This window comes from Bombina bombina, chromosome 6 (genome assembly GCF_027579735.1).
Source record: "Bombina bombina isolate aBomBom1 chromosome 6, aBomBom1.pri, whole genome shotgun sequence".
Classification (NCBI taxonomy): Eukaryota; Metazoa; Chordata; class Amphibia; order Anura; family Bombinatoridae; genus Bombina; species Bombina bombina.
In genome coordinates this window covers 432,483,138-432,491,268 of record NC_069504.1, presented here as the reverse complement: position 1 = coordinate 432,491,268, position 8,131 = coordinate 432,483,138, and positions in this window count along the sequence as shown.

The following is an 8,131-nucleotide window of genomic DNA, read 5'->3' as shown; positions in this document are numbered from 1 at the left end:
TACATACACACACTGCATTTATATGCATATAATCTATACACTTAATAGTTAATGAAAGCAAATTAAATCCAATAAAGGGTTGAATGGTTGCCTTTGGGTCTGAGAATCCTCCTCAACTGTCACAGAGTCTCACCCACTTAAGGTGCAATTTTACTATTTCTGCTGAGGGGAGCTAAACAACCCCATAACAAGCCACACGGAAATGTAAGCACCATATGTTACACACACTACGGGGTGATCACACACCAGGACCACTGACAGGCTTGTATTTAGTGTATTGCTGGAAGTGTTACTGCCCATTACTATAGGATCTCACTATCCCTCTAACCAGACTGTGCTCCAGCTCCTCCCACCAGCAGCAGCAGTGTTTACTTAAGCATTTCTGTTCTCTCTCCTAAAATAGTGCAGGAATTCCATTCCCATGCATTCCCGCTCGATTTGACCCCTGCTCTCACCTCCTCTGATTCCTAAACCCTCTGTCCAGTCATAAGTAAAAACTCCCAAGAGCCTGAAACAATTGTTTTATGTTTTAACATATTTTGTTATGAATGTGTGAGTGTAAGAGGTCCTTCACAGCGTGTGAATGTACTGCTCTAAGACGCCTCTCTGCAGAGAAAGCAAGTGGGAGCAGTAGTGTGTTAAGTAAGAGGACCATATCGTCCTCAGACACAAATGTTTTCTATTTTCTTGGTTTGTCAAGTAAACTATTACTAATATTGTCTGCACAGCAAAGGGACAATGGAAGGTTAAGTGTGGGTTGATGCCGGATTTCTTACTAGTCTGCCTTGGTCTTTCAGTACAAAGTCTCTGGGTACCCCCTGTGTTCGGCCTTTGAACATCGTTGATTAAGTTCAACTTCAGTCCATTGCTGCTATTGGGTACAGTGCTATTCCTAGAGAACGAAAGTGAACTCTGATCTCTGATCAACTCTTGGCTTTGTTTCTGGAAACCCTGGACACACTGGTTTGAGCTTGTACTATCCTATGCTGAAGGGCGCATCCCTAAGCTGTAGCATACTTTTCTCTCATGATAGATAAAACTGTTGATGTACGCACCCTAGCATGGTTTGATTTTAATGATATAAGAGGCCAGGTACTTTTTGGGTTTGTCTCTACTGTTCATTATTTTGGGTTTGTTGGAAAATTTAGAGGGATCAAAAGCAGGGAATTTTATTGTGGGATTTTTTGTGTGGGAGTTTCCCTGACAGCCACAGCCATAGTACTGCTAAGAGTCGAGAGAGAAGGGTAAGAGTCCCCTCCATCATAGCTGGGCTATGGAAAACGATCTTAGCAAGGGTGACACACCGTCATCCTATAGCAATGGGCGTCCAAAAATATCCTCCTAGCCCACAGGAGGCAATGAATAAAGAATATGGCATGTGGGTCAGCTGATATCTGCCTAAATTGTGCAATCTAACTAACGGAATGTTGGGATTCCCAAAGGGGAACCTTTGAATTATCCCACTGGGAGAATCTCTATAAAAATAACTGTAGAATCCTATCAGAAACAGCCCATTGTATTTTTTACAATAGAAGACCAAGAAAGGGAAAACAGACCAGCTGGGAGGGGGCAAAGCATGTTTAGAATCCAGTCTCTTTGATGTGTGATGCAGCTGCTGTACTGGGTGAGTGCTCCCAAACCCCCCTCCCTCCAGCACAGAGAAGGAAATATTGTTTTTATTTTTTTAAAACCCTTTTGGTCCTAGATTTGATGTGCTGCTAGAAACTTTTGTTTAACTAAATTAAATGTGAGATTATGTGTGTTTTACACACACACATATACAAGTCTTCCCTGAAAAGACATAAGAGTGTATGCCATCTAGGGGCTTTACATCCCTGCTTGGCATTTAAATGGGTTACCTGGAGTTTTAAAAGGCCAGCACTACTGTGACTTGCACAAGTGACACTGCAATAGCCATACATTGTCCCTTTGTACATTATGGTCCTAGTGATATCTCAGCAATAGAATTAATATAATTACAATATACACAAGATTCTAGTAGTGAACCCTTAAGAGGTCTGATATTCTAGTTACTCCATTGGTAATTTCACCTTTACTGAAGTCAAGTATTTTCACAACTGATGGAACACTAGTAATTATCCCTTTAGTAATTATCCCCTGAAAGGTATCTGGTCACTAATGATAGCCCCCTCAAATTTATAAGTCTAGATATTTGGTTGTGGGTCTGTATATATGTGTATGGGTGAAACCTAAAAGTTTTCCTAGGTAGGTTTGGGAGGAGGAATGCATTACTGAGAGCTAGCTGTTGGTTGAAGGCTGCACATATATGCCCCTTGTCTTTGGTTCACCTGATGTGTTCAGCTAACTCCCAGTGGTGCCTTGCTGATCCTTCAATAAAGAATACCAAGTGAATAAAAAAGAAAAATGTTGGGTTTTAGTATTGCTGGAAGAAAATGATTAGTGCCCCCCCCCCAGTTTTGACTGTGGTATCTTATGTGCCCCATACCACCTCATGGCAAGATGTATATGCCCCAAGGGGAGGTAGCCTTGAAGACCAAGGCATGGAAAAAATGCTCACTGCCACATTGGTGTTAGGACTGCATAAAGAAATCCATGATAAATTGGTTTCCACCCATTCTGATTGGCGAGAGATAAATCAGTCCCATCACTAATGAGCTTAGTGAGCTCAATACAAAGGAACATAGATGTATAGAAAAAGAAAGCACTAAGGGTAATGCTAATGAGTGCCCCTGGGAAACCCCAATAGAAACAGTTTAGAGGGACAAATACGGGGGAACCTTTGCAATAAGACACACCCCAAAGGGAAAGCATGGCCTTTCACCATTTGAAATTTTGTTTTGGTAGACCACCACTAACGGGCCTTTTCTTTCCACAAGAATTACATGGGCAGTATGCTTCTCTAACTGATTATGTTGTTCAGCTGCATGAGTAACTGACTAATTTGCATGGAAAAGATTTCTCTTCATTACCAGATCCAGAAGAAATAACTGGACCTCACCACCTGCACCCTGGAGACTGGGTAGTGATAAGAAGATACATGAGGAGACACCTAGAGCCCCGATTTGATGGCCCATACCAGGTGATACTGACACCCCCCACCTCTGTCAAAGTGGAAGGGAAACCAAACTGGATACATGCCTCTCACTGTAAGAAGGTGAACTTCCAGGCTGGTGAAAACCTGTGTCAAAAGGTTGAGGCCACTGGGGACAAAGAGGGTTAACAAACTACCAAATGCATATACTGTCCTGTTTTTCTCTTTGTTCTTTTCTTTGTGTTTTATACCTCTATGCACCAGTGAAGGGTGACAAACGGGCAAATTCCATCTGGCTTTTACACCAACAAACCGCCAAGCAGCTGAATGCCACAGACTGCTGGATATGCTCTCATGTTCCTGCCAATCATAAAGGAATCCCTTTAATAGGTGTACCAATATCAATGAATGATTTAAATGTGACAGATTACAGCTATGATGTTCAAATAGATATAAATCACTCTGTTCATAATGCTCTCTCAGACCAAGGTACATACTTAGAACTTGCTGGTATAATTTCTGCACCTACAATGTGTCTAGGGCCAATGTATGTCAATCACATAGCCAACATAAAAGGTCACATAGTCTGTTTGCCCAAGGTATATGTGAGGGAAACAGATTGTAGAAATGCTACCTTAACATTTAATATGGAACCTAACAAAGCACCATGCGATACAGTAAATGCTGATTGTAACAGTTTATGTTTTTGTTCAACGTTAAAAGCTTTGTGTGCCCCCAGGTGTGCCTGTCCTGTACAGACAGACAATGATAAATGGAGCTGTCAAATTCAGCTATATCACAATATGAGATGGTTTCAAATATGGCTGGGAAAACATGGTAAGATGATCCCAAAGGTCTTGAAACAAGGGCTCTATTATATTTGTGGTAATAAAGCCTTCTCATGGTTTCCCATGGGAGCATGGGGTAATTGTACCATAGGAAGATTTGTACCAGCCATTAGAACATGCTCAAATATTTCAGTGTTTGAAAAGAACAAGGTTGTTCTGATTTTACCTGTAAGGAGTTACCTTCGATTCTGTATTTGCAAAAGGATTCACTTTACCGTCCTTCCTTGTGAAAAATATATTTGCACTCTGTGGTTACGATCCGTGATGGTGGACCTTTCTGCTACTTGAAGTTCCAGGTCATATGCGGTGATCCGATGCTGTTGAAGAAATAATTCCTAAAGCGTTGATAGGGCAGTTTTGCCAAGCCTCTATGTGTCCTCAACGATTTTGTAAGTGGACAAAAATGTTCTTATTCTTTGACCGGAAATAAGGTGGCTCTTTATTAGCTACTATCACAGCTTCCAAATATAGAGATATTAATGAGAATTCATAAATAAGTGAAGTGTCTTCTTAAAGTCTGCTATTAGTAATAGCTAAAGCACAAATTATTTAGACAAAGTGTAGTCCGTAAGTTCCTTAAAGCTACTTTCGCAGCTACTAAGTACATAAAGCTGAATAAAAGTTGCTAGAGATAATGTTTATACGTGAGAACCTGGCTCAGTGTATATGAAACGTTGGAATACAGTTATAACTGAGCTTCCTGAAGTGGGCAAATCTACGCGTTTTGGCCTGGGGCCTTTATGGAAGCTGCGATAGTAGCTAATAAAGAGCCACCTTATTTCCGATCAAAGAATAAGAACATTTTTGTCCATTTACAAAATCGTTGAGGACACATAGAGGCTTGGCAAAACTGCCCTATCAACGCTCTAGGAATTATTTCTTCAACAGCATCGGATCACCGCATATGACCCAGAAGTTCAAGTAGCAGAAAGGTCCACCATCACGGATCGTAACCACAGAGTGCAAATATATTTTTCACAAGGAAGGACGGTAAAGTGAATCCGTTTTGCAAATACAGAATCGAAGGTAACACCTTACAGGTAAAATCAGAACGACCTTGTTCGTCACCTCGAATTTCGAGCTTTATTATCCGGATTTATAACTTTTTGACACAAAAGACTGTTTTTAAGAGAAGCATTTATTCAAAAGACTTTTTTAAAGAAAAGCAATAATTCACAAGGCCTTTTTTTTTTTTAAAATCAAAGTTTTTTTATTAAGGTATTTGGCAATACATAATGTAAAACATAACATCGTATAAATCAGCACAGTAACATAACATGTCTATGCAGTAGAGAAAAAAAAAAGAGATACAAAACAATAACCCCCTCGTAGCTAATATGTCTAATTACATGTATAAAATTGCATAGAGTTGTAAAATGGCAGGCCCAAAATTCAATCATGTCTTACATATTATCTATTCCAACTATTATTATGATACCTTAGATTTTCTTTTACATTTTGAGATAACAGTGGTACCTCTTTATTTAGTTAAGCTGTCCCCTAGAATGATATTTGCAATTTAAATATTTAGCATAATACCATATAATGTGAGAGACATTTTTTAAAACAAAAAGAAGGCTATAGTATAATATAATATAACACCTCCCAACCTAAACCAGGTCACTTTTGTACCTTGTTAATAAAACCTTAAACTGGGGAGGGTCTCTGCTGACATACATGGTCTCTCTTGGACCCAAACAATGTTTGTATAATTATTAAGATGAACTAATGATGCCACATGTACTTAAAAAATACTCTGACTATTTTCGTTTTATATATAGGTGAGGAGGAACTACCACAATACACAGATGACGTTGGAAGTTTTACTCAGTTTCTGTATGCCTAGGTGGTAACCTAATATTTGGTAAATTTAGAATGACCATACCTGATACCTTGTACAGGAATAACTGGGAGCAGGCCAGTTCCAACTAGGGTAAATAAAAGTAAGCAGGACTAGTAACCCCGTGGCAGGATATTATTCAGAGTGGGGGTCAGTCTATTCTCTATCACCAGAGACTAGTAACTGCAGTCTGTCTCTGTGATCCCAATGATCAATAATAATACCCCATTCAGCATACTAGGTAAGATCTGCTTGTCACATTAATGCCTATCCTGGCCTCATATCTAGTGTCACTCATTGCTTGCACCATGTTAACACTAACTATTTGTGGCACGTCACCACATGAGAGTTCATTAGAGAGCTGTCATATATACACAAAATTATTTTAGGTACCCCATATCCAATATGCAGCATATAGTAGGCAAACCTAAAATATTATTATATAGGATGTAATAGTATCCCTACAACTTTTTCTAATCTGATTGACAATGACTCTGTGTCTGGCTAATTATACATCTTTAGCTATATATATTACAAATAAGCACCCATTTGAATTGAATAGAGATAAGTACAATAGGTAGCATTACGACATAAAAGCATGTGATACAGAATTAATCCTATATTTTACTGATATAGTATTCCTGCTATCTAGGTCTGCTCAGGACTAGGAGCTAGTGAAATTATTGCACTATCAACTATATGCTGTATAGGTCAATCGGTAAGGGTAGTAACAAAGCTTTAGTAGACAACCTTATGTTATATTTGTTTCAGACTCCTAATAACTAGCATAAAAGATCTCAGATCATTTGATCACAAAGGGTAATAAACTACAATAATAATAGATGTCGTGATGCGGTAGCTAATAATGTCACTATTGCACTGACATAATGATCCCCTAGCATAAACGTGAAATGGGTGATAATGTTTGGTAGTTGACCAAAAATAAGAAACAAACGGTGAACAATATTTAAAGACTAATTAAGTACAACAGCGGCTACTGTATAGTAACTAAGTTTTGTATGCAGGCCACCAGCTGGTGATCCCCCTAGAGTTATATGTCCCAATAGCATCTTCAAGGCAGGCATTTGTAAAGGCAAGCCATGTGGGCCCATGAGACACCAAGTCACGTCGGCCTAGAAAGGTGAGTCACTCTATCCGATCCCAAGCCGGATCTTACAACATTCAACCACATTATAATTATCTATGTTATGGAGTAAGTAGTATCCGATGCCTCTTCCGGGATAATAAAGGGCCAAGTGATCCGTGTACAATGAAGCTCCAGGGACACGGCCGACGAACTCAGGCGGTGTACCTGGTAAGATGACAGACCTGGTCTGAAATATGTCTCCTATGGGTAACTCCCTGTTGCGGCTGCTCCGTGGCATGTCGTAAGCCGAGGCTCTAGTTGAAGGTAAGTGCTTTTTCAGATCTGACGATCTTGCTGCCTGAATGAGTACAGACCCCTCATCACCACCGAGGGGATTGGCCGCATCCCACTCCAGCAGATCTGAGGGTAATGGTGCACGCTTTATGTCACATGCCATAAGTGGAGTTTGTTTAGGCTGCTCCGTGCCCTGGAGCCCACCGTGTCTGAACTCCTGGCCAGGACTGCTTAGCACAGTGCACCGAGTCAGGTCCGGTCCCAGGTCCTCATATTGTAAAGTCCATACTGTGCCTGCAACCTCTTCAGTATCTCCAGAGACTTCCAACAGTGTGTTTCGCGGGCTCATAGCTTCCCTGCATATGTCAACGAGATCTGTAAATCTATAATCCACCAGCTGCCCTAAGGCCTCTAATTTAGCTCTTAAGATGATACTAAAGTCCTCCATATTGATAGTGTTGTGAGATATTCTTGTTTATGAAGATGTAGCAGGTGAATACTGCTTTACTCGGATGGTATGATTATCCGAGGGGGGAGATGCATGAGTGTAATGGTGCTGCGGCCTATATTTCAAATCCAATCAGTTTGAATCTAGTAGATAAGATCGTAAATATAAAGGCAATATTCAGCTCTGTGTCTTCTCCTATGTTAGATTGTTAAATTACAGGATTGGATAACAAGTTTAGAAGGAGATAGGCGATGTTTTGGTAGATTCACTTGAAGAGCTTCACAAAGTTGCTGCTGATCATGGCCGCAGTCAAGACACCCCCCCCCCCCACAAGGCCTTTTTTAATATCCACTGCAGTGAGATAATAACGGTTTTATTGTTTTTATATGTTATATTGACAGTAACAACTGTTTCTATGTGATATATGTGACAGTAACAATTTAGTATCAATCAGAGTAAAAAACGATACATATACGTTGTGGCTTATAATCAAACATTTTGTTATTTTTATATTAGCGATAAGTGGATACTCCACATTAGATATTGTATTTTGGTATTATTTCGGTAATATATTTCAACTTTTAAATATTTTTCTAGAATA